General features: G+C 39.1%; 3 long non-coding RNA genes across 7 annotated transcripts in view; 1 reads left to right on the top strand and 2 right to left on the bottom strand.

The window, feature by feature from the left end:
- Window positions 1–2,647: 2,647 nt before the first annotated feature.
- Window positions 2,648–18,198, bottom strand: LOC144582774 (uncharacterized). The gene is made up of 2 exons (XR_013536206.1): window positions 13,730–18,198; window positions 2,648–10,639 (listed from the first exon to the last, which is right to left on the bottom strand). It is a non-coding gene; the product is annotated as an uncharacterized LOC144582774 (long non-coding RNA).
- On the top strand, window positions 11,595–19,605 carry LOC118153936 (uncharacterized). 3 transcript variants are annotated; one of them, XR_004743761.3, is made up of 6 exons: window positions 11,595–11,746; window positions 11,871–11,953; window positions 12,583–12,705; window positions 12,870–13,169; window positions 17,655–17,781; window positions 19,432–19,605. It is a non-coding gene; the product is annotated as an uncharacterized LOC118153936 (long non-coding RNA). The 3 variants fall into 3 exon arrangements; XR_004743760.3 differs by having other exon boundaries at window positions 11,595–11,691; window positions 13,063–13,169; window positions 19,432–19,604; XR_004743759.3 differs by having other exon boundaries at window positions 13,063–13,169; window positions 19,432–19,604.
- LOC128932224 (uncharacterized) overlaps window positions 18,595–27,509 on the bottom strand; it is a 161,626-nt gene continuing 152,711 nt past the window's right edge. For 2 of the 3 annotated variants that reach the window (XR_013536191.1, XR_013536205.1), the window contains one exon: window positions 18,595–27,001. This is a non-coding gene — a long non-coding RNA (uncharacterized LOC128932224). The remainder of the gene's footprint in view (window positions 27,002–27,509) is intronic. The other variant, XR_013536193.1, reaches the window with a different exon arrangement.

The following is a 27,509-nucleotide window of genomic DNA, read 5'->3' as shown; positions in this document are numbered from 1 at the left end:
CTTATTGTAGCTTTTTTAGTATCACTTCTCCATTGTGGTTTTGTGTTTGTTTGTTTGTGTTTGATACAGGGTCTCCCTGTGTCACCCAGGTTGGAGTGCAGTGGTATGATCACAGCTCACTGCAGCATCCACCTCCTGGGCACAAGTGATCCACCCGCCTCAGCCTCCCAAAGTGCTGGGATTACTGGTGTGAACCACCACACCCAGGCTCCCTTGTATTCTGATTTCATTTTTATTTCTGTGATATTTTCATTTTTTTATATTTCTTTCCTGAATTCTGCTACTTTAATTTCATCTCTTGTTATATTGCTCTTTCAATTTCTATATTTCTACATTGTAATCTTTTTTCATTAAAGTGAATACCTTCTTAAATTCTTCTTTTCAATTCATAGTAAAATATTTGGTCGTAATTTTTAGTTGCTGCACAGTTAAAATTTTCAGTGAATATTCTTAGTCTTAAGTTTTCTGATTTTCCTCATACTTTTAATTATATACTATCTTTGATTCAATGTTTTTGTAGTGACTTTTTCTTATAACTCATATAAACACATTTTTCTTGGACTGGATTTTGCTGAAGGTTTGTGTATGAGCATGAGCATGTGAATGTACATGTGTGTCTGTAGGGGTAGTGCAGCCTTCCAGGCTTCACAACCTAAATATTTCCTTCTTCTCTATCATGCAGACACAGTGCTTAATGCTAAAATGGCTTTTCTACATAGTTCTTCTACATTATTGTGTGGTCTTCTATTATTTCCTTCTCTGCGCCAAACTGCATCCAGAGAGACTTCCTCAAGCTTCCCTGTTAACCCCAGTTTTTACTCCCATTGATCCAAATGATCTATATAGGTCTGCACATCAGGGTAAGACTTCTAATCTTCAGGAAGTATATTTTTCTTGGCTCTGAGACATTTAGTCATCTTTGTGGTTTTCTCTGCATTTCTATTTGGCTATGCCCAGTCTAAGCTTGTTTTGGCATTCTTATGTATATTTTGAAGTAAGTGGATAATAACTATATACTAGTTTTACTGAAAACAGAGTTTATGGTTTTGCTCCTTCCTCCTTGTTAGCTTTCATATAACCTCTAGGAGGAAAAGGAAAAAGATGCTGACTTACCCAGCCGTGTTCATACTGGAAGTCTCTCTCTTTCCATATTTGTTTTAATAATTTAGCTTTAAACCTCAAATCAGGGAATCGTTGGCCTTTGCAGTGGTCTGTGAGTTGCTTCACCTAGCTTTTTAAAACTGGCAGAATCAGTTCCTAAGATCCTCAATTTCTAATGATGCAACTCAGCATCACTGAAATCCTTGGTAATTGTTCCTAAACCCTCTTTATTTAATCAATCAATTTGGATAAGCACAAATACAATGTGCAAAATATCAAAACAATGAAAAGTCCTTTATGTGATAACTCAAGTACATGAACCATAGTTCAATGAAGAATCTGAACTTAATGAATTCTATCTAAGTAGCAAAATGAATAAAGGAACTTGGTCAAATATTAAGGTTAGTGGGAAAAAAAAAGACTACATGGAGTTTGAGCTATAAGAAAAAATTCCAGACATATTTAAAATTAAATACATAGCTCCCATTCAACTTTCTATGTATTTCCCCTTGTGATTTCCATTAATAGAATACATTTCAATTGTTCTTCTCAGCTAGGGAGAATTAGAAGGAGAATTAGTTTCCTGTTTCTGTATCTCCAAGGATATGTGGGATGAGTTGTTTTTGTCTTCATTATTTAACTCCTTGTCATATTTACTTATTCAAGTGCCTGGAAAAGAAGGCTTTTTTTCCTCCTCTTGTAGCAATGATAAGAGATGATGGCCAATTAAAAATCATGAAATTATTGCTCTGATGTTAGTCAATGGATACTTCATTTTCATGTTAATCACAGATTTCTGCTTACTTTGTATGAAATTAAAGATTGTTTGACCTGAAGAGGTTTAACACATAAAAGGGCCAAAGGAAAAAACAAAAGAGGATCCAGGACTTTAGAAATGACTTGACCCTTTGCCCTTTCCTTTCATATATTCTACCAGAGGAGAACAGACATTATGACCCAATAGTCCCCACCCTCCTCTGCAGGGCTGTTCCAAAAGCAGCCCAAGGAACCCAAGCTACATAGATAATCTAAGCCAGTTCTCTAAAGACCCCACATGAGCCACCCCTGGGCATAAGCATCTGATTGCTCTCTGGGAGAGTCTATCCCCACCTGGAGCAGAGACACATCCTCTGTTATAGTCTTTTAAGTGATCTGCTGGATTTTTTAAAACCTGTTTTCACTTTGGTAGGATATTTGTATGCCTAGTCAAAACAACAGTAACCATAGCTAAACTATTCCAAGAAGTCTCAGAAGTTACATTTGCTGTTTATATTGAAAGGAGTCTTCAACAAAACACCCTAGCCCCACTTTGAAATATAAATCAGAATTAACTCTCAAGGAGAAGTGTTTTACAAAGGGAGGTCCTATGTTATGGAAGCCTCTGCAGCACAATACATGCCCCTCAGCCTTACAAAGCAACCCAAACCCACAAGGAAGTCGTGCCTGCCATGCTTTTGAAGGCTCTTGGGGCTGTTGGCTATGAAATCTAAAGCCCTGCTCTACGGACATTAGTAAAATCAGAGGACTTTTGACACAAGCCAAATTGCATTTGAAAGTTTTTCAGTTCATTACCAGGGTCCAATTTTAAGTAATAAAAATCCTGTCTCTCCTTTCATGTTCCATGTGTCACTCATAAGGAATCCTTCCAATGACTGTCCATTTTTGGTTCTCTCTAAATCATTCTTCACGTTGCCACACAGCAGTCATTTAAAAACTCTTTGGTACCCAATGGTTAGGAAGTGTTGTCTTTGAATCAGATGGCCGAAGGCTACATTCCATTCCCCTCTGTCATTTCTTAGCTGGGTGATCTTTGGCCAGTTCGTTAACTTCTCTAGGCTTCCATTTCCTCCTGTTGCAAGGATTGAATGAGACAAGTCACCTAACACGCTGAATCCACTGCCTGGCACAGAGTCGTCTGGCTTTACCAGGAGGTTATGCCACACATTCCAGAAATAGATCATTCCAACCATACACAGATTCTTCCTCATAATACATTTTATGAAGCTAGTAAATGTTTTACAAATTCGATACAAGGAAAATGGAAGACAAATCTCACTCATGAATGGTGATTAAAAAAAAAACAAAACCAACAACCCAAAACAAATTGGCAAATCAAATCTGAGTTAGCAATATATAAAAATAAAATAATAAAACATCACTATGGGTTTGTTTCAAGAACTGTAATGTTGGTTGGAAAGTAGAAAATCTCATATATGTTAGCATGTTAATACATTAATAGAGAAAAATCATAATCATCTTAACAGAGGCATAAAAACATGCAGTAAAAATCAATACCCTTCATGAAAAAGTCTTGGCAAACTTGCAAAATAAAGGACTTTTAAAATCTGAAGGTGTGTTTCCAAACACTAGCACTAACATTATTAGTGCTTCTAATTCTAGAAGTTTTTCATTTATAATTAAGAAAAGGATAAGATGTTGTTTTTTAAAATATATATTAAATTGGTGATCCCTACCAATGCATTAAGATAACACAAAGTTATAAGGATTGGAAAAGGAGAAATAAATTTTCATTATTCACAGAGGTTGATTGTCTACACAAAAAAAATCTATAATGATTTGCAAAGAAACTATTAGCTTTGGTAAGAGGTTTAATAAAAGTTTCTAGCAAACAATTGAATTTTTATAAAGCAAAGACAGCTGGAAAATATTTTTAAACAGATAGTTATTATAGCCAGAAAAGTTTAAAAAGTAATTCTAAAGTATATCTCATAAAGATGTGCAGAACCATTGTGCAGAGAACTTAGAGAACTTTATCAAGAGATAGTAAATAGACCTAAATAAATTAAGAAACATACTAAGTTTATTAAAGGATCATTCAAGGATCAGTGTCAGTTTTTATTCATATAGATTTATGGATTCAAAACAGCTTCAATAAAAGTTTTACCAATGTTTTGTTAAAGACCTGTACAAATTAATTAATGTAAAAGCAAAGGGACAATGACAGGCAAGACATCTCAAATAATAAATTAGAATTTGCCATACCAGAATTAAGATTTACTATGAAGGAATAATGATTGTGACTTTGCAGTATCAATGAAGAGACCAATGGGCAGATCAGAGAAGGTGGAAACAGACCCACGTAGACATGGAGATCTATGGCAGGGAGGCAGGGCATCAGTAAGAAAAGATGGGCTGCTCACAAGTATGCTGAAACACTTGGTTAGTCATATGAAAAAGTTTACATTAGAGGAATATCTCACACACACCTCAAAAATTTTAGTTGATTAAAAGTTTAAGTTTGAAGGAAAATAATGCAAAACTTTAAAAGAAATACTGAAGTATATCTTTTATACTTTTGGTGTAGGAAAACTTTTCTTAAATAAGACAAAATATACACACATAACATAAAGCCAAAGATTAATATATGTAACTACATAATAATGAATAAATCCTGTTATAAGAGTGATGGAGTGATGTCAACAAGATGGCTGACTAGAAAACCTTAGCACCCATTCCCCTTTGCCCTAAAAACAGCCAAAACAATAATGAACAACTACATTTTGATGGACGTAACTAGAGTGCCAAAGTACATCGAAGGAGTCAAGGCTGTCCTTAGAAATAAAGTCTTTCTCAGACAACCAAATTCAGAATATTGCAAGAATGTATGGTGCTCTATAAATCATATATAATTCTAGTATGGATGTTAAAAGCAAAACGGTTAAAAGTAACTATGGCCATAAAAAGTTGTGAAGAAATGCATAATACAAAAAGACACAGTCACATCAAAGATAAAAATGGGAGCTAAAAGTCTAGAATGTTCGTGTACTACTGAAGTTAAGTTGCAATTGGTATAAAATAGTCCATTATAATGAGAAGATATTTTATGTAAGCCTCATGGTAACCAGAAATAAAAAAACCTATAGCAGATAAACAATAGAGAAAAAGGTATCAAATTTAGCACTAACAGAACTCACCAAATATACAAAGATAAATAAGAGAGGAAAAAAGGAACAAAGATCTATAAAATTTTGGAAAATAATTAACAAAATAGCAAGAGTCCTTATCTATTAATAATTATTTTGGAGGGCCGGGCGCGGTGGCTCACGCCTGTAATCCCAGCACTTTGGGAGGCCGAGGCGGGTGGATCACGAGGTGACGAGGTCGAGACCATCCTCGTCAACATGGTGAAACCCCGTCTCTACTAAAAATACAAAAAACTAGCTGGGCATGGTGGCGCGTGCCTGTAATCCCAGCTACTCGGGAGGCTGAGGCAGGAGAATTGCCTGGACCCAGGAGGCGGAGGTTGCGGTGAGCCGAGATCGTGCCATTGCACTCCAGTCTGGGTAACAAGAGCGAAACTCCGTCTCAAAAAAAAAAAGAAAATTATTTTGAACATAAATGCCTTAAATTCTCCAATGACAACATAGAGTAGCTGAATAAATTAAACAAATAAGATCCAACTTCGTGCTGACTATAAGAGACTCACTTTAGCTTTAAAGACATGCATAGGCTGAAAGTAAAGAGATAAAGAAGATACACCCTGCGAATGGTAAACAGGAGAACAGAGGTAGCTATCCCTATATCAGATAAAATAGACTTTAAGTCAAAACTGTCACGAGAGTCAAAGAAGGCTATTATTTAATGATTCACCAAGCGTACAATTCACCAAGAAGATCTGACAATTCTAAATATATATGCACCCAACACTAGTGCACCTAAATATATATAGAAAATATTATTGAACATAAAGGAAGAAATAGATGGCAATACAATAATAGTAGGGGATTTTAATACCTTACTTTCAACAATAGACAGATCAATGAGACAGGAAATTAAAAAGAAAATACTGAAATTGTGTAGCACTTTTTACAAATGGACCTAGCAGATATACGCAAATTATTCCATCCAACAGCAGAACATACACATTCTTCTCAAGTGCACATGGAATATTCTCCAGGAGAGACCATATAGTAGGCAACGAAATAGTCTTAATAAATTTTGAAAAATCAAAATTATATTGTTTCTAACCACAATGGTATGAAACTAGAAATCAGGAACAGGGAGAACTTTGGAAACTACATCAATACATAGAAATTAAACAACATACACCTTAGCCACCAATGGGTCGATGAGGAAAGTAAAAGGAAGATTTTAACAATTTTAGAGACAAATCAGCATGGAATCAAAACTTATGAGATAACAGCAAAAGCAATAATCGAGGACGTGTCTAGTAAGAAATACCTACATCAAAGAAGAAAAAAATAGAACAAACACACAGTTGAATGTTGCACCTCAAGGAAATGGAAAAACGAAACCAAACTAAACCCCAAATCAGTAGAAGGAAAGAAATAATAGAAGTCAGAGGAGAAAGCAACAAAATAGAGACAAAAAATACAAAAGATCAGTGAAACGAAGAGTTGTTTTTTTAAAAAACAGATAAACAATATCAACAAACCTTTAGCCAGTTTAACAAAGAGAGAAGACTCAAATACAATCAGAGATGAAAAAGGACCCATTACAACTGATACCACAGAAATACAAAGAATCGTAAGAAACTATTATGAATAACTATATGCCAAGAAATTAGATAACCTAGAAGAAATGAACAAATTCCTGGACACAAACAATCCACCAAGATTGAATAGTGAAGAAATAGAAAATCTAAACAGACCAATAATAAGAAGATAGAATCCATAATAAAAATTCTCCCACCAAAGAAGAGCCAAGGACCAGATGCCTTCACTGCTGGAAGTCTACCATTTAAAGAAGAGCTAATAATTCTTCTCAAACTATTTCAGAAATTTGAAGGAGACAGAACTCTTCCAATCTAACTCTATAATGCCAGCATTACCCTGATACCAAAACCAGATAAGGATGCCAACAAAAAACATATCATCAGGGATATGCAGGCCAATATCCCTGATAAACACAGTTGCAAAGTTTCTTAACAAAATATTAGCAAACTGAATTCAGTAACACACCAAAAAAACTATTCACCGTCATCGACAGATGAACAGCTAAAGCAAATATAATATGTACACACTTGAATACTGTTCAGCACAAAAAGAATGAAATCCTACCATTTGCAACAGCATGGATGAAACTGGAAAACCTTAGGTTAAGTGAAATAAGTCGGACACAGAAAGAAAAGTATCAGATGATCTCACTGTATGTGGAATCTTAAAAAGCTTATTTCATATAAATAGAGAATAGAATGGTGATTATCAGGGACCAATAGAATTAGAAAGAGGTTGGTCAGCAGGTACAAAAGTACAATTAGAGAGGAGGAATAAGTTCTGATTTCTATTGCACAGTAGGATGACTATAGTTATCAATAATATACTGCATGCTTCAAAATAGCTAGAAGAGAGGATTTTGAATGTTCTTACCATAAAGAAGTGAAAAGTGTTTGAGGTGGTAGGTTTGCTAAAATTAGTTGGATTTGATCATAATATAATATACACATGTATTAAAACGACAGATTGTCTCCCATATATATCTATAATTATGTCAATTATAAATAAAATAAAACTTTAAGAATGATACAATAAAGAAAGTAACAAATACAACCCATAAACTAGAAGATCTTTGTGGCATACATAATACAAATGATTATGTCTAGAACCTATAAATCAATAGATTTTAACATATACCAGGTTTACCACAGTATTCTTTATAGTGGCAAAAAGAAAACAAAATTGAGTTGCCCTCTGGCAGCAACTCAAGTGTCCTTAATAGAAGATGAATAAATTTGGTGCTTTCATATAATGGAATACTGAGTGGTAAATGATTAAATCATATATAACATTGATAAATCTCAGAAATGATGTTGAATGAAATTTACAGAAAACTGTAGTACAATATCAATTATAAAATCTCCAGAACGTAAAAATACAATGTCTTAGTAAAGATACATACATATAAAAGGTAATTATACTAAAAAGGAATGCAATGACAAATGTAAAAATATAGGTAACGGTCACCTGAGGAAGGTAAGAGAGTGGAATGTGACTCGGGAGACACACCAGGAGTTTTCAATATATTGGTACTGTGCTACCTTTTAATCTGAGTCATTGCTGTTTGGATGGCTTCAGAGTTGTTAAAACATGAAAAGACATGCATCTCAGAATTCTTGAAATATTATATATTATAATACATTTTTAAAAATTAAATGTGCAAAGATACTCTGCTTTCTTAGACATTTCCCATTTTTAAAAGACTTATAAGAACCCCTCATCCTTATTTAGTTTGTACCTATTCTTCTTAAATATTATCCTCTAAATAAATATTATGATTGGAACTGGACACAATGCTCATTTCCAGAGTGGATTCTGTCATTGATGTCCTTACGTGAGCAGAGACTTCAACTCTCCATTCTCCTGGACTAAAGTTTCACTACAGTGATTTCTGCTGCACCATGACTAGAGTTGGTGCAGAGCCCAGATTTCTTGATGATCGTTCTGGTAGACAGGAGAAAGGATGGAAAGGTAGATCACAAAAGATCATATGCCACTTGAAAGGTGTCTGAAAGAAGAACATACAGTTGCCAAGAAACCTGCTTGTGTGACCTGAAGTGCTGCCTTCCCTTCCCATGTGAAGGGAACACATGGGCCTGGGGTCTGTCTTCGTGTGGCAGTGATGTAGCTCTCTCGGCTTCCTTTCAACTCTCATCTCTTCCTGGTAAACAAACCCAAAGCACAGGATGCTGCGCAAGCTTCTTAATTTTGCGTTCTTTGCTGATGTCTGTACCACCATTAAAAGTATTATAAGCAGGTCTGTTGTGGGGGGGCCAGGGGAGCGACAGCAGCAGGGTGGGGAGGTTGGGGAGGGATAACATGGGGAGAAATGCCAGATATAGGTGATGGGGGGATGGAGGCAGCAAACTGCCTTGCCATGTAAGTACCCATGCAACAACCCTGCATGATCTGCACATGTACCCAGAACCTAAAGCACCAAAAAAAAAAAGAAGGTATTAAAAACCTGGAAAGATCTTTTAATGTATTTTTGGTGGGGGAGTGGGGGAGATGGGTGTACATATTTTTCAGACCTTTCTGGAAAGGTTTGAGGCAACTGGACAGTTATATATTTAATTCTCAGCTGATCAGACTGGAAATGAATTCCCTGTTCCACAATGTGTTCCAAAATATAAGTGAGATATTCCAGACAGAGTGTAAAGTAAATCCAAATCACTACAACTGCATGAAAAAGGTGATTGAGTCTGGGGGACATAAGAATATAGAATTATTTAGTGGTGTAGGCCTCTCAAATGTCAATGAGTTGCAAAAGTTCTTGAGCCAGAAAATCATGCTATGTATTAAACCAGTGTTTTGAAAAAACACTTGAAAGTGTGGTATTGACTGGCCTAGTATCAGAATTGCCTGGGTTGTTAAAGATCCCCTCCTTGCTTGGAATCTTGCTGGGATGAGGTCTTGGAATTTGCATTTTGAGCAAGTTTTCTAGGCTATTTTGAGACAAAACCCTCTAGATTATTTTAAATGCCCCCAACCATGAAGAGTCAGCGTTATTACCAGTCCAGTGGTATCTCTAAAGATAGCACTAAAAATGCTATTCCCAGAGATAAGTCTTACAGCATTTGCTGCAGTATTTCACCAAGAGTGACCTAGTGCAATTACAGTCACCATACATTTTACAGTTCCAAATAATTGAGCCTATTGGTCCCCAGATCTGCTGTATTTTTTAGCTCATGAGCTCTGACTATTTTCTTCTTAGTGTTTTTAAGCTGTATGATAGCAGCTGCCCCACACCTGTCCTTACAGCCAGGCTGCGGCCCTTCTGACAGTATATAAAGCCAAAGACTCAATCAGCCATAATTTAGTGCAAATACCCACATGCACCACCCATTTAATTCTGGGGGCTCTTTACTTGGTTTCATTATCCTCGTTCTTCATTCTTCGGACCTCTGGATTTGGAGCTCATCCCTGTTCTTTTTGGCAGTCAAATGCCTCCCAGCGTTTCTCATTGTCACTAGAGAAATCCTTGTTCCTACCTCATGGCTGTGGGAACCAACCCCAGTATGGGCAGGAGTGGTGAGTCCTGGCCTGTTCTCCCTTCAACAAGAGAGGTTGGAGGCCCAACTTGGGACCAGTCATGGCTTCTTACTGCAACAAGGAGTCCCCCTTCTCACTGGCTCAAGTCTGGTCCAAGGTAGATGACCCCCAAGTCTCCTGTCTCCTGTGACACCAGTTGAATGGGCATAATGTGAGGCAGGGTGGCTGTGTGTCAGCTGTGGTGTGGATGGTGCTTTGTGCACGCTGTCTATTGTGAGGAGAGCCTTGCAGTCTACAAAAGACTTCATATCTGGTGGTAGTGGGAACCTGTTTAGCTCTGCATACATCCACACTGGACTCTGGTCCACCAGCAAGTGTCTGTGTCTCCTGATGAACATGTCCAGCTCACATCCACCCTGACAGCCAGGGAATCAGAAATATAGCAACAGATTCAACAGATTCATTTTAAAAAGACTTACTGAGTGTTCACTATGTACCAGGCATTATTCAAAGCATTGGTAATACCCCATTGAAAGAAATGAAGTCTCAGCTCTTGTGCTGTTTATATTCTATGTAAGGGAGAAAAATAAACATAAATTAATATAAAACACATCAGGGATGATAAGTACTAAGCAGAAAGATAAAGAGTCTAAGGGAATGTCTTAACTTGGTTGACCCCCCACACTCCCACCCCAGTCAACCCGAGACAATAGCATAAGTGTAGGTAGTTTGTATTAGGTAGATCCTGAGAAACAGGATTGAACAATTGGGAAGAATACAACAGTGAAGGAGGAAAGCCTGTTCCAGTGGTCATTACTGCTATGGGTGACTCGGACACAATCTTTAAGAGATCTTCTCTTTTTGAGAGGGACTCTTGCTCTGTCACCCAGGCAGGCTGGAGTGCAGTGGCACAATATCAGCTCACTGCAACCTCCGTCTCCCAGGTTCAAGCAATTCTCCTACCTCAGCTTCCCAAGTAGCTGGGATTACAAGTGCATGCCAATAAGCTCAGATCATCTTTGTATTTTTAGTAGAGACAGGGTTTCACCATGTTGGCTGGGTGGGTCTCGAACTCTTGACCTCAGATGATCTGCTTGCTTTGGCTTCCCAGAGTGCTGGGATTATAGGCATGAGCCACTGGACCCTCCCAAAGTGCTGGGATTATAGGCATGAGCCACATGGACTTCACTGAATGTGCCTCAGTTGTTCACCCAAATTACAGAAGACAGCAGTATTTACCTATAACTCCTATTCTCCATGGGTCAAGGATTTCCCTGATTTGATTCCAGGTTTGAGCACGTGATGGCTGAGTGGACTTTCATAGGCTGGGGCTGGAGAGAAGCCCAGAGACAGAAAGCAAGAGATGGGCAGTGCAGCTGGGGAGGTCTTGCCTGGCTACACTTGCATGAAGCTATCAGCCACAGCAAATGGCTGAATAGAAAGCAGAGCTGAGAAGACACAGAATGAAGCAACAATGGAGATGACATGCAACAATCTTATGTAAACTGGCCAAGGAAGTCATGAGACCACCTGCTCTGTGCTGCATGCCGACCATCAGCTCCAATGCCCACTGCCGCTAGAGAAAACAGACCAGAAGAGCAGTCGTGGCTCCTTCTATCATGTCTTAAGCTTTACAAGATTGGTTTGAAAACTAGGCTTCTATGAAGCACTTTTGGGTGCTGCTGAATTGGAAGGGGTGGGGGGAAGAAGTGGGCTGATAGCAGAAAAGGGCCAATGGGTGGAGTCTGAGTCCTCTGACCCACTTCAACTAGAAAAACTCTGCTTTCATCCATTTTACAGATTGAGCTGCATTGTGATAATTTTGGACTGAAATAAATTTGGAAACCATGAGAGCACATTAAGGAATTTCACTGGGAGAACTGGTGAGGTCCCAAACCTGGGATGAGTTGCCCATCTCTCCTCTGGTTATTTTATTTTTCTATTTTAATTTTAATTTTTTTTTTTTTTTGAGACAGAGTCTCACTCTGTCACTCATGCTGAAATGCAGTGGTGCAATCTCAACTCACAGCAACATCCACCTCCTGGGTTCAAGTGATTTTCCTGCCTTAGCCTTCCAAGTAGCTGGGACTATAGGCTCCTGCCACCATACCTGGCTAATTTTTGTATTTTTCATAGATACGAGGTTTCATCATATTGGCCAGGCTGGTCTCGAACTCCTGCCCTCAGGTGATCTGCCTGCCTTGGCCTCATAAAGTGTTAGGATTACAGGCTTGAGCCACCATGCCCGGCCTCCCCTCTGGTTGTTAAGCTAGGCTGATATACAATGTCCCCTGGAAAGGAAATCACAAATATCAGCTTGTGTTCAAGACAGCGTTTTTGACGCACTGTGTTCTGTCTCTAATCCCATTTGATCTCAGCCTGCTTTCACTGAGTCTCTTTTCTCTTGGTTCATTCATTCCCTGATATAACAAGTATTTCTTGAGCATATATTATGTGCCAACATTGTGCTAGATCCCTGAGATATGACTGACATATAGTTCTCTCATTCAAGGAACCCAAGTCTAATGGCAGATGAGGACAGAAAAACAAATTAACAGACAATTACCATACAATGCTAAGCGAAGAAAAAACAGTCTTGTGAGAACTTGGAGGAAGGCCTCTGAATCTAATCCATGTGAGTAAGGATAGGGTCTCAGAGGAAATGCACCATGAAATGAGCCCTGCAGAATGTGCTAGAGGTAGTCAAGTTCTAAACTCTTGTCTCTAACAACATCTCCACCTTTGGAACTTGGCTTTCTTTTTTGAAATCTGGCTAACTTGATTTCCTGGGACACATAGGATATTCTTCTAGAACACAAGACGTCACTTTGGTCAAATCATTCTACATAGAGCAATCAGCTTCCCCATCCATCCTGCATGTGGGAGTAAGGATAAGGCTGGGAAAAATAAACAGTGTTATCCTGGAATGATCACAGAGTGGAGTAAATGAAACCACTGAGCAAACACATTCTGCACACCTACAATGTTCCAGGCACTGTGGCCCGTGCTGGATATAGAAATGAAAATGGATTCCATGTCCTCAAATCGTCTAGTCTCACAAAGGAAGAGATGAGAAAGGAGAAAATTGCAGTGTGGCAGGTAAGTACCATAATAGAGGTAGGCAGAGTGTTAGAGGGTCCTGGAGAGGTTCATGGTAATTTATCACTATGATTCCTCATAAATGTGATTCCCATGGGGTGATCAAACACTTTAAAATGTTAATTTCTGTTTGTTGCAAAAATACTTTAACCTTCTCTTATACTCGAAGATGATGCACAAAATGAATTCCTTCTATGCCTAGCTCCTGGTCTGTGCCCCGGTTTCCACATTTGTAACCGGGAGATAATAATAGTAGGAAAATATGCTATAAAGCATTATGGCGTATAGTATAAAATAACAGTAATCCCTCATAAGTTTGTTGTAAAAATAAAATTAAAGAATATGTATAAATGTTCACATAACTGTGCCTGGTAGTCATAAGGGCTCAGCAAATGATCTGTGATTCTTACATGCTATAGGAATATTTTGCAGATAGAATGTGGTATTCCTTCCCAAAGCTAGATACTCCTTTAAAATAGCTCCCTCCTGAGTGCCATGGTGAAACCAAAGCAGTGTTATTAAGAAGAGTTAGCACCCATTAAGACTTTGGTCCCACTTACCTTATATGACTCCTTCAGGCCTTGTGTTATTCATGTATTAAGGGAGGAAGTTGAGCCCAGTGTTCTCCTGTGGCCCTTATCCGGCCAGTGCAGACTGTCTGAAACCATCCATCATGAATCACCAGCGGCCTTGACCCATTTGTTCCTCCTCCATCATCTGTAACAGAAGCCCTCCGTACCACTTCTTTTAAATATTCTTATTTTCCCCTTGGAAGTTCTAATCACCTCTGAAGACAGAGCCTCATGCCTGATGATACATTGCCCTGAAGGTGTAACTTAACAAAGAGCCTTCTCTTTCTTGAAGTTATCATGTTCTTTCACCTTGATTTGATTTCCCTTTTCCTTGTCGAGTACTCATTTCTGTCTGAAAAGACTGGATTTCCTTTCACAACCTTCAACAGAGTCATTCTTGGTATCTTTTCCCCTTCCCCAAGAGCAAGCACATGGACTTGTGGCCACCAACAGTTCATACTTAGCTATAATCTCCTTAATTGAACAACCTGTGACCCTTCCGTGGAGAGTTAGTGATTGGATGAGACAGCACCACACACGCTAATGCACACACACAAAGCACATCTCAAGAAAGTTGTTCTCTCACTGTACCCAAGAGCAAACCATGCCTTGTTCATTGCACCTATGCCTGTTCATGGGACTCTGAAGTACCAAAGCCTATCTGCTGTTAAATTAAATACACACGAGGCCATGGCCTGAAGCGATTTCAGTACTTTGAGTTTCTATGCAAGGAACTGCAACCTTACATGAAATGTAAAATGCATCATGTTTCTAACTTGTCCCCCAAGATATTCTGCTCTCTGTGTATAAATGTAAATTAACCAAAACCTAATTGAAGAGTATTTTTTGGGTCTCAGCTATTAGCTAGCAGCTGCATGTCAGTCAGTCAAAGGCTGCCAACTGATCAGACCACGTCCAAATACAACAAATACCTACCTGTACCCAGTCAAGCTAATTCCATACTTTACTTCTGTTTTCTATCTGTAATTACTGCCTGTGTGGCAGAGTGGCGCGCTCTCAATCTCTCCAGTTCTGAGTGCTGCCTGATACATGAATGGTTTTTTGCTGAAATATTAATAAATTGTTAGATTAAATTTGTCTAAAGTTTTTCTTTCAACATTGTCTAAAGGTGAATTACACTCAACCCCCATAATTTGGTTGATATAATTTCCAGGGTCTGACTTGGTAACATGCACAAGGAAATACATTTTTATTGCTGAATGCCTAACAAGGTGCTGTGACTCCACATTGCAGCAACAAAAATTCCCTAATGTTGCCTGGCTTGCAGTAGTGGTAGAGGGAGCCACCCTTTGTCACTAGCGAGAGGTTTAAGTCAAGCACATGTCACAAGAGACTGGCACATGAGGGTTGACACCTAATTTCTCAATAAGAAACCCTTGGTTTAACTTGGCTAAGATTGTTATTTTTTCCCTTTAGATTGACAACCTTTATTTCAATACTGTCTTAGTCAATTCAAGCCGTTATAACAGTGTACCATGGGTTGTGTAGCTTACAAACAACAGAAACGTATTTTCCATCGTCCTGAAGGCTAGAAATTCATGATCAGGGTGCCAGCAGGTTAGGTTCTTTGTAAGGTCCTCTTCTGAGTTGCAGGCTACTTTCTTTTCATTGTGCCCTCATATGAGGGAAAGAAGATGAGAAAGCTCTCTGGGGTTTCTTTTATAAGAGTACTAATCCCATTCGTGAGGCCTCTACTATTATCTAATTTCCTTGCAAAGGCCCCACTTCCTAATACTACATCACATTAGGGGTTGAGAGTTCATTAACATATGGCCAGGCACGGTGGCTCACACCTGTGATCCCAGCACTTTGGGACGTAGAGATGGGTGGCTTACTTGAGGCCAGCCTGACCAACATGAAGAAACCCTGTCTCTACTAAAAATACAAAAGTTAGCGCGGCATGGTGGCGTGCACCTGTAGTTCCAGCTACTTGGGAGGCTAAGGCAGGAAGAAGCACCTGAACGCGGGAGCCGGAGGTTGCAGTGAGCCAGGATTGCACCACTGCACTCTAGCCTGGACAACAGAGGGACACTCCATCTCAAAAAAACAAAAACAAACAAAAAACGACGTCAACATATGCATTTTAGAGAGAGACAAACATTCAATCCATTGCAAATACTTAAATGAATATTTTTTTCATCATATGAAATAGAATTAAAAAGATTCATCAGCAATAACAAAGTATACATTTTTGCATGTATAAGAGGAAATCATGAGAAATGTAAAATACATCATGTTTCTAACTTGTCTTCCAAGATATTCTGTTCTTTACCTTTGGTAAAATAAAAAGTATAATCAGAACACCTATCTCCTAATTACAAGGCAGCTACTGGGCCAATGAACAATCATGTAGCACACAAGTGATTATTTTAATGGAAGACTCATGGCTAAACCTTAGTTTTTGAATATGCATATTACATAAAGAATCGTCAAATGCCTATTTGCTTCAGCTTCTTTGTAAATCTATCTTTCTGCTCACATACGCATTATTTCCCCAGTCGCATCCTGAATGTTACTCTTGAATGAGCCACAAAGCCCTTCCGAACCCTTGCCCCTGAGGTGCTATTACCTTATATTTTCCTCACCATCTGCTTTTTTTCTGAAGCTCAGCTTCTTGGAACAAGAGAAAAACAAAGATGATAATTTTTGCCATCGATCACTCTTAGATAAAGCTGAATGTCTTCCAGTCACTCTGAATTGATTTTCTTTCCCCCACAGAAAATAACAGAAAGGAGTTAGAAACCATGCAGGGGACTGAAGCAATATAAAAGTGAGAGGCGTTTTCTGGAGGTAATCACGTGTAGGGAAGTGAGGAGCTTGCAGGACTAGTTAATAGGGCTAAGTTGCTTTATTAACAACTCAGTAGGCAAGCCAGAAAACCCTCAGACGTTACACTTAAATATGTGTCCCTGCTCCCTTGTGGAGACAATGCAGCTGTCATTTGTTGCAGCCTTTCTATGGATCAGACAGTTAGGGACTCTCACAGTGACATGCAGAAGTGACGGCTGTGTGTACAGCACCACCATGCTGAGAGCAATGAGCTCCAGGGTCAGACGAGAGGATAACAAGTATGAAGATATTAATAAAAAAATGCTACTCAAGTACCATCGCTTGTTTCCACTGAGAGCTAAATACATCTTGCTTGCACTGTCTGGGTTTTTTTTTTTTTTTTTTTTTTTTGACCCCTCAAAGGCAACTAACTGGTTACCGTATCTGTCTTAATGTGTCTAAATTTTTTGTTCAATTGTGTAAAATATATATAACTAAAATGTGGCATTTTGACCATTTTTAAGCATACAATTTAGTCCCATTAATACTCTCAAAATGTTGTGCAATCATCACCACTATTTCTAAAATTCTTTATCACCTTACACAGAAATTCTGCCCCGCGACCACACACATGTACACTGAGCGTCCCTGGTAACTGCTAATCACTTTCTGCTTCTACAAGTGTGTCTATGCAGAAATTCCATGAGTGGAACTACACAATATTTGTTGCTTTGTGCCTGGCTTATTTCACTTAACTGTTTTCAAGGTCTATTCATGTTATAGCATGTATCATTTATTTTACAGAAATAGAGGCTGGATAATATTTCATTGTACATAGAGTGGATCCTCATTATTCACAGATTCCATAATTGCAAATCTTTCTACTTGTTAAAGTTTATTTGTAATCCCCAAATCAGTACTCATGGGGTTTGTGTGGTCATTCACGAATGTGAGGAGTGGCAAAATCTTTCACTTTCCTGGTGCTCATGTTCTTAGCTGAGGTTTTACAAATCAGAGCTCTGCTTTCTTATTTCAGCTCTTATACTATAAAAAAGTGTCATTTTTGTGGTCTGTTTGGTAACATGTTTTCCATGTTTTTTGGGCTTTTTGTTGTGGATTTCAGTGTTTAAAGTGTCCCTAACCCAGTCCTACTGCTGAAGTGCTGTCTAGGATCCCTACGGGCAAGAAGGCTGTGATGGAGACAATATGTGTGTCAGAGGATCTTCATTCAAGCATGGGTGCTGTTGTCTGTGAGTTCTGTGTTGATGAATCAACAATATATATTGAAGTCTCTTTAAGCAGAAACACACACAAAACAAGGTCATGCACTGATTAGTTGACCAAAATACTGAGTAGATGCTCACAGGACCCTTTTTCCCCCTAGTAGCAATAATTTGACATTCACTAATTCATTTTTGTAGTGATTATAGAACATAACTACTACAGACAATGAGAATTGACTGTATATGTAGTCATCCCTTGGTATCCATGAAGGATTGGTTCCTGCCATTCCTGTAATACCAAAATCCAAAGATGCTCAAGTCTCAAGTCCTTGTTATAAAATGGCACAGTGTTTGCACATTAGCTATGCACATCCTCCTGTATACTTTAAAATATCTCTAAATTACTTATAATACCTAATACATTGTAAATACAACATAAATATTCTATAAATGCTATGTATACTACTATGCTATATTATATAAATATAAATAAAAATTTAATATATAAATTTATATTATAAATACAATATAAATATGTATACTACTATGCTAAATTTATAAGTGCTAAGAATAAATATTACTATAAATACATAGCATTTATAATATTTATATTATATGTATATATTATATATTTATTTTATGTAATCATTAATACATATATATTTATAACAATTTATATAATGTATATCTAAATGTATTTTATATATAATATAATTTTAAATGTTTATATTTAAATCTAAATATACATATTGCTATATTTATACTTAAATAATTGTAAATATAACATAAATGCTATATAAACAGTTTTTAAACTGTATTGTTTAGGAAATAATGGAAAAGAAAAAAGTCTCTATATGTTCAATCCAGATGCAATCTTTTGTTTTCAAATATGTTCTATCTGAACTTGGTGGAGTCCACATATGCAGGACCCATGGCTAAGGAAGGCCATCTATACCGTATCTGGTTATCCATTCATCTGTTGAGGAAAACTTGGGTTGTTTTTGTCTTCTGGGCATTACGAATAATACTACTATGAACTTATTTTTATTTTATATTTGATTTTTTTTAGGAACCATCAAACTGTTTTTCCACAGTGGCTGTACCATTTTACATTCCTACCCGCATCATACGGGATTCCAGTTTCCCCACAGCCTTGCTAATACTTGTTATTTTTCTTTTAAATCATAGTTATTCTAGTGAAGTCACACTGCTTTGTGGTTCAGAGTTCCATTTCCCTAATTATTAATGATTTTAAGCTTCTAGTGTTTGTTGACCACTTGAATATCTTCTTTGGATAAGTGTCCATTTAAGTTCTTTGCCCATATTTTCATTGGGCTGTTTGTCTTTTTGTTGTTGAATTGTAAGAGTTCTTTATATATTCTAGATATTAGAACCTTACCAGATATATAATTTGCAAGTATTTTCCTTCATTCTGTAGGCTTGCAATAATGTCCTTTGATGCAGGAAAGCTCTACCTTTAATCCAGCCCCTGTTTCACTGTTGCCTTAGGTCACACCCTCACAGTTTCTAGTCAGGATGGTTTCAACATGCTCTGGACTCCAGCTGGTCTTCTTTCCTCTGTTCTTACTCTGTCCTAGGGCAATTCATTTTCTATTCAGTTGTTAAAACCATGTTTTAAAAAGATAAACACTATTAAACCTTTTGATGTTTACCCAGAGCAATCACAGAAAATCCGAAAGGCTGTCTACAAGCCAGAGAGGCCTGGAACAGATCCTGCCCTCGCAGCCCTCAGAAGGAACGAGCCCTGTCAGCAACTTGATTTAGGACCTCCAGACTCCAGACTGGGAGAGAATAAACTTCTGTTGTTTAAGCCACTCTATTTATGGTGCTTTGTTACAGCAGGCCTAAAAATCACATGCAGGCCTTAAATTAGAATTTATTTATAATTTCAAATCTGGATATGGAAAAAGTGGGCTGTTATCTTCTTATATCTGATTATTCCTCTGGATTTGCTTTGAAGGGTCCCAAATCAAAACCCATCTTACACTTTCTTTTTATATTTCCTACTTTGCAGTTCGAAACCATTTGAATATAACCAATAACAACCTCTTTCCATGAAATTTCTGGTATTCATGTTAGAGAGGTTTTCAGGAATCCACAGTCACTTTGGTTAATGTTTAAAATGGATTTTGATGGTGAGAAAAACACAACTCTAAGCCAAAGCAAATTTGACAGGAGGAGCAGCTTCCCTCAAAGGCAGGAAGGCTGCTCTCAGCCTCAATGGGAACTTGTCTCCTTGTTGGGTAGAACCCTTTGGCTCAGCTGAACTCTTGGAGCTACGATCTTTTTAATCATTTAGTTTTGGTGTTTTTCTTCCTGAAGTCCAAGTACTATAATTAATGCCTATCTGTTATGATTCTATAAGAAAGAACTCCTTGTTCTTTAGAACAAGACAGAGATACATCACGAAAAATTAGTATCATGCTTCTACTTGAACGTTCGACCCAAGTAACATATTGGTCCCAATTCCCCTTGGTCGTAACATTCTCTAAGGGGTAGGGCCACTTACCTGTGACCAGGACGCTGGTGACCAAGCCGCTGGCCACACATAACTACAAAGGGTAGACGGGCCAGAAAGAATTTGATAAGATTTCCTTCTAAATGAATCAAAACCCCTCCCTCATTAGTCAGATCAATCCCCAGGTCAGGTCAGGGTCAAATCTCAGAAATTGTAGACCTTGACGTAGTTGAATTATGTGAGAGAATGTGGAAGCAAACACTTAGGCATGAGTCAGGAGGAAGGAAGTGCTGGGTGGACCCAGACAGACACTGCAGGCTGTTTGTCTCCTCAAGGTTGCTCTGACCCCTCCAAGATTCCATTTTAATAGGAAGTCAAAATAGAAGAATCCTGCTGCCCAGAGGAAGTGAAAGCAGCATGAGTAGTGAGAATAAACTAGGCTTTGGGGTCAAGCAGACCTGGGCCTAAATCCTGGTCAGCTGTTCCTAATTATGTGACCTTAAGAGGATTCATTAGCCAACATGATCTTCACATCCTACATCTGTGACAGGTGGATAATGATGCATCATATCTACCTCAGAGGGTGTTTGTTCAATGCGATCATATTTATAAATCTTTTAACATGCCTTAAACAAAATAAGAGTCTAACAAGAATTAAAAATGTAAAACTGCCTCTGGCTGGCTTGGGCAGCATGGTGTGAAATACAGCTATCTCCGATCGTTATAGGAGAGCGTGGTATACAAGAGCCAAGAAGATCTCGACAGATTTACATGACAGCAAGCCCCAAAACTAACAGATCAGCCTCTGTCATAGCCTTGAACTAGGATCGTAGCTGGTACCAGATTGGGTCTTGCCATTGGAGAATCTCCTGTCCACCTCCTCTGCCTCTAAGCTACTTTCCTCCCTGTCCTGAGGCCCCAAGAATTGGGATATAATCAAAAGATGAGTTTCTGCATGACTGGAGACCTCAACAACTTCGAATGGGCACAAAACCAGTATGTGTTCTTAACAGATGTAGGTTTCAGTCCAGAAATTTTCATTTATCTTTCTCTTGCTTGAATGCCCCTAAGAGCGAATGAAGAAGGTAATAGCAACATTCTGCCATTAGTATTACACTCAAACCTGGAACTTCCTTGGGTTCAAATCAGTATGAAAATAAACTTGCTCTCTACTACCATGGAAAATAAAAAGCATTAAGTTTTAGCATGTTAAAAGGTAAAAAACTTGAGTAAAATAAGTAGCTCTGAAAAGGTAAATATTTTCCTTTAAGAATATGTCACTTAGGGAACAAAAATGGACATCTGTCCTCTCCAGAAAGGAAAGATCTCCTAAAAGCTTACAGTGATTTGCATAATTTCAAATGCTCTTTTTTCACTGACCCCTTGAAACCATGGCTAAATCCTAGAAACCAGGATCCAAATCAATGTGGCTTATAAATGAGGAGGCAAAAACTCCGGGTACATTTGTGTGATTGCTGGTGCAGTTTCAAAGTCATGCCTCAAAATAGGATAAGCACATGCGGCCACCTCCCTCATGGAGGCACATGTTCCAGTGTCCTCTTAAAGGATTTGCACATACAACTCAGAATCCCTGATGTAACACACACCTCATCGCCATAAGGAAAACTGATCTAGCTGGAGCTTGACACATCATAGTTTTAACAAATGTGAACAATGAACCCTTTTATAGGGATACCAGCAAAAAAGCTACTCACTCCAAATAGCCTGCAGTGACCAAATGATTCACAATAGGAAGCTTTTTAAGCTTTCTTTTTCTTGGGCTAAGAAATCCTGAATATAATCATAAGAACAGTAATTTGCTGCCGATTACACTCCCCTGAATCTGATGAATTGATTGGTGAATGGCAGCATGGAGGGAGGACGTCCTTGTCTGACAGCAAGGTAGCTTGTCTAACATTTGGTCAGTGATGTAGATGAAGAAACAGATCAGGCTTACCAAAACTGCAACCAAATGAGGCTTGCTGAGAGGAAGTACAATGGGTAACAATCAGATTTTCCAAAATCTCTGTGGGCTGAAGCAGTAAGCCAGTTTTACGGAAGAAATTTAATAGGGCCAGCTGTGCAAGGCTGTGCACTTGCACTTAAAAGATATCAGAACTACACAACTCGATATTGGAGAAGATGTGGCTTTAACAGCAACGTGGGTGAGTCTCATCAAAACAAAGTTCCATGTGAATGAAAAATGTGAGGTGCCTGCTGGAAAGGATAATGAAGTCATAGAAGCCTGTCCTTCTGAGTGAAGGAGATGGTTGCCTGTTCGGACCCACACCTGCACTCTGTGTTCTGGTCTGGACCTCACACTTGAAAACTGAATTGGAGGAAGTGGGGGCATGCTCAGAGGAAAGAAATGCAAAACTTTGTCACATAAAGAGAGCTTGACAGACTAGAGGATGCATGACCTATAAAGAAGATACCACAGTTGAGCCCACAACAGTTGCCTTCAAATGTCATGAGGGAAAATAATGAAACCAGTTCTGTTTGGCTCGATATCTCATGGTAAGATGAAGACAAGTGAGAAAAGCCACAGGGGTGGAGATGTTAATAGAACATAATTTAAAATGTTGCAATCACTAGATATATGCTTACATCTCACAATTCTTCACGCCCTTAGCCTGGATGTTCTTTCAATACTTCACTTCAGAAATCTTTAAACTTGGCATCATACTCTGTATGTTTGGTTTCAGGTCAGCTGACAGTAATAATAAACCCCCAAATAACAGTAATTGAAACCACATAGGGCTTTATGTCTCCTTTACCTAAAAATCAAAACAAAACAAAAACATTCCAGGGGTGGGAGACCAGGTAGGGACTTCTGTGTTTCTGTTGCCCATATTCAGTGAGCAGCCTCAGCAACCAAGGTGGCCTCTCGTGCTCCCGTGATGACATTTGCATTCCAGATGAAAGGAAGGCTGAAAAGGTTCACCACCTCTTTTTTCAGCAGGCTCAGTTCCACACAACCCTTCCACTTGGACCTTAGTTACTGGAACTTAGCCTAACTTGAAAGAAGTCTGGGCATCATAGATTGCATATGGGTGACAGTGTGCCAGGATGCAAAGGGCGTCCTTACTAAAGGGATGGGTGCTATGAGGAATTAAATACTGCCATGCTGTCTTTATGACCACAGCCCCTGTCCTTCCACCTCTTATTTTATTATTTCCTCCACAACTGCTCTGGCTCCTTCACAGATTGCAAGCCCTGATCCTTCTGTATTCTTGTAGCCTATCAGCTCCCATGTCCTCTCTTCCTTCTCCTACAAGCTTGGGCCTTCAGGTGCATCATCTGTCCTGCTTACTTTCTCACGAGCATCCTCAACTCCCTTCACCACTATCTTTTACTGAACACCCTGGCCACACCCTGGCGCAGTGGCTGATGCCTATAAACCTAGCACTTTGGGAGGCTGAGGCAGAAGGACCATTTGAGGCCAGGAATTTGAGACCAGACTAAGCAACATAAGAAGACCCTGCCTCTATTTTTTAAAAATTAAATATTAGCCAGGTGCAGCAGCACATACCTGTTGTACCAGCTTCTTGAAAGGCTGGGGAGAGGGAATCACTTGAGCCCAGGAAGTCAAGGCTACAGTGAGCTATGGTCATGCCACTGCACTCCAGCCTGGGCAACATGCTGTCTAAAAATAAATAAATAAAAAGATCTATGATCTAACATCTGTCTTTCCTGCTTCCACAGGAGCAGTCCAAGGTTCCTGGACATTATTATAAAACCATGGAGATTGGTCGCTGACAATCCTTGGGTTCCCATATCAGGCAGGCACTTAGTCTGGCCATTCTTCCTTTCTGTTACCTCATGTCTATCTCTCTGGCCCAAGCCCCTCCATGGCTGATGTAAGCCTTCATTATTTCCCTCAAGTACTGGCATCCTCGCTCTCAGAAAATGACCTAATTTCCTTATGCTTCCAAAGAAAAAAAGAAAAATTGGGCCATCAGTAGTTGTCATAGATAATATTTATTGAGAATTTTTATTTTTTAAAAATTAAAAAAAAATTGGAGATAGGACCTCACTCTGTTGCCCAGGCTGGAGTACAGTGGTGTGATCTTGGCTCACTGCAGCCTTGACCTCCTGAGCCCAAGCGATCCTCCCACTTCAGCCTCTTGAGTAGCTGAAACTACAGGTGCATGCCACCACATGTGGCTAATTTTGCTAACTTTTTGTAGAGACAAGTTCTCACTATGTTGCTCAGGCTGGTCTTGAACTCCTGGATTCAAGCTATCCTCCAGCCTTGGCCTCCCAAAGTTTTGGGATTACAGATGTAAGCCACCTCATCTTGCTGCAAATCAAAATTACTAGAAAAATTACAAAACAGCCAAGTATGCTTATTTTGACAGTTTCTTTTTAAAAGTGGAAATATGGCCATTTTTACCAATAAAATCATTCCTGGGCTCTTCTGGAAAAAAATGCACTTACTGAGTTTATTTCACATCTTTCTGAAGAAAGGGTCCTGCCTTCTGGGTTGCCACCGGCAAGATAACAGAATCCTCCAAATGCTAACTCATTTGCATCCACTGTTCCCTGGCTGGGGCTTTAAGAGCCACACAGACCAGAATTGTGGAGGCAGCATTCTCCTTCCACAGTCAATAAGCTCAGCACTCACAGGTCCCTGGAGACTATTCAGGCATTACTTTCAAGCTTCTTATTGAGCATGAAATATTTTGCCTCAAAAAACAAATATCCAGCAATAAAAATATTTCTGGAATTAACTTCAAATTTAACTCTTAAATCTGAACTTCTTCATGAACAAAGCAATTCATCTCTTGAATGGGAAAAAGATAAATCCAAACCAAGTACTGATTCAAAGCAATTGAATGTTTTTCAATAGGTTAATAATATCCTGATCTCATCAAAAGGGCCGCTAACGCATAAACATATTTTCCTTCTCAGGGCTCAAACGCAAATCTAAATAAATAAATAAGTGCGTGTTGCAATTCAGGATACTAGAGTTCATTGCTTCATTTGCCGAGGCAGGTGGATCACTAGGTCAAGAGATCGAGACCATCCTGGTCGACATGGTGAAACCCCGTCTCTACTAAAAATACAAAAAAAATTAGCTGGGCATGGTGGCGCGTGCCTGTAATCCCAGCTACTCAGGAGGCTGAGGCAGGAGAATTGCCTGAACCCAGGAGGCGGAGGTTGCGGTGAGCCGAGATCGCGCCATTGCACTTCAGCCTGGGTAACAAGAGCGAAACTCCATCTCAAAAAAAAAAAAAAAAAGAAAAGAAAAGAAAAAGGAATAGATTGATAAAGCTTTGCAAATCCCCTATTATGCATATTGTTAGTTTCAGCCTATTGTCAGTTGCTTGTGCATATTTACAGCTACTTGGCTATGGGATTTGGCCCAAATTGCATAGGTAGTTTAAATAAACAGATTGTCCCATGCATGGTCTAATTCACAGCTACCTGCTGAGAATGACAGGTTTGGAATTCATGAAGTCTATACGGACCAGTTCTTTAGAGGCACAAGCAAGTAAGCTGAAATTATACAAACTCAAATTTGAAATCTCTCTAAATGTAAATATCACAACAAAAATGCAAAATGAAGGGTACAAGCCTTAATATAATAGCATGAATGTGGGGGAAAACACTCTTTTCCTCTTATTGAAAATTACCTGAAAATCCAACAAAGGGAAAAACAAAAAAGCGATGCCGTAGGGCACAGGGTTTGTATCAGAGAGATTACCTGTATTTTACACTGATTAGAGAGATAAACAGGGGCTCTATTAAGCTAGAGTAAATACAGGGAAACTCTTAAAAGGCAGGTTTCAAAACCTTTCTCGAGGATCAACAATACTTTTGAATGGCGTTACACTTAGTATTCTACTTTGTTGTTCTGGGCAATGTAAATATATTTGTAAGAACACAACTGAGCAGCTATATCTTCATTTTTTTCTGTTTTCTTTCAGCAGCATGCTTGTTTCCCTGCCTGTGTTTCTGGAGCAGAATGAGCAAGAGGAAGAGTGGAAGGCCATAAACTCAAAGGTGGCAGGCACCGTAGCACACAGGGTCTCATGGGTACAGTAAGGACTTTGGATTGATTCTGGTGTGATGGCATAAATTGGGTATCCAAGAATGGAAACCTGTCTGGCTGATTGAGGGAGAAAGCGATTCAGTTTAGTGAATCTGGTGCTTGCAAAATCTTTGAATGGACTGGAGGAGTAGGTTATGAGATGCATCTCCGGGAATGACTTCCAGAAAAACTGTCTTGCAAGAGTGTACCATGGAAGCTACTATTCTACCATGCTCATGGGGAGTCAAGATGCCACGCAGCATCTGTCTTCTGGAGCGTACAGCTCAAGCTGTGATTCAGGGATGAGGTAGCTGCTGCTTCTGCAAATGCTTGTCACCATCCTAAGCTGGTTCCTGAACACTAGGATGCTTCTGCCGAAACCAAAACCAAACCCAAAAACATTCCACGGTGCTCCACACCAGGGCTTGCCAGCAACAGCATTTGAGGCCGCAGCGACACAGCTGGTGCCAGTTCCGCAATCATGTTAACAGGCAGAATCTAACTTATGTCCAGAACGTAACTGCAAGGGAGGTTGAAGCTCTGTGTACTGGAGAGGTTTAGAATCAATTCTGAGTGTTGATCTACAATATCAAGTATGATGGGAAGATTGTGAAGAGAGAACAGAAGAGTAACAGGACACGACATACCTTTTACAAAGCTGACCATGGTTACAGTGGCGAAAAGACAGCGTGGGGATGCCAGAAGCCAGATGTGAGAAGATGACCTAGAACCTGAGGAATAGAAATAAAGGTGAGAAGGGTGGGAAGATCTGGGGCATTTTGAAGGTAAAATCCAAAGCATCTGCTGATGAAATGGAAGTGGATTTTAAAAACCAGAGAGACAAGAATGAATCCAAAATTTTTGGCCTAAGTACTTGAAAACCATTTATTGAGAGAGGGAAGACTGTAAGAGAATCAGTTTTAATTGAGGAAAATGGAGGTTACAAATGGAGACGTCACGTAGGTTGGGGAGAGAGTAGACTAATGTCGTAGCCACACAGATGGCATTTAAAGTCATGAGACTAGGTGCCGTTAGATGATGCAGAATATGTTAGAAAGAAAAATGTCTGCAGTCCAAGTCCTGGGGTACTCCCAGTGTCTAGATGGCAGGAAGTTGAAGAGCAAGCACCAAAGGGGAGTAAGGAGGCTTGACCAGTTCAGAGAACTGACACAAAGGTGTGCTCTAGAAGTCCAGAAGAAAACAGCCAAGGAGGAGATCACTTGTATCAAATACAGCTGG

This window comes from Callithrix jacchus, chromosome 5 (assembly GCF_049354715.1).
Source record: "Callithrix jacchus isolate 240 chromosome 5, calJac240_pri, whole genome shotgun sequence".
Taxonomy (NCBI): domain Eukaryota; kingdom Metazoa; phylum Chordata; class Mammalia; order Primates; family Cebidae; genus Callithrix; species Callithrix jacchus.
This window is presented reverse-complemented; position numbering and strand designations above follow the sequence as displayed.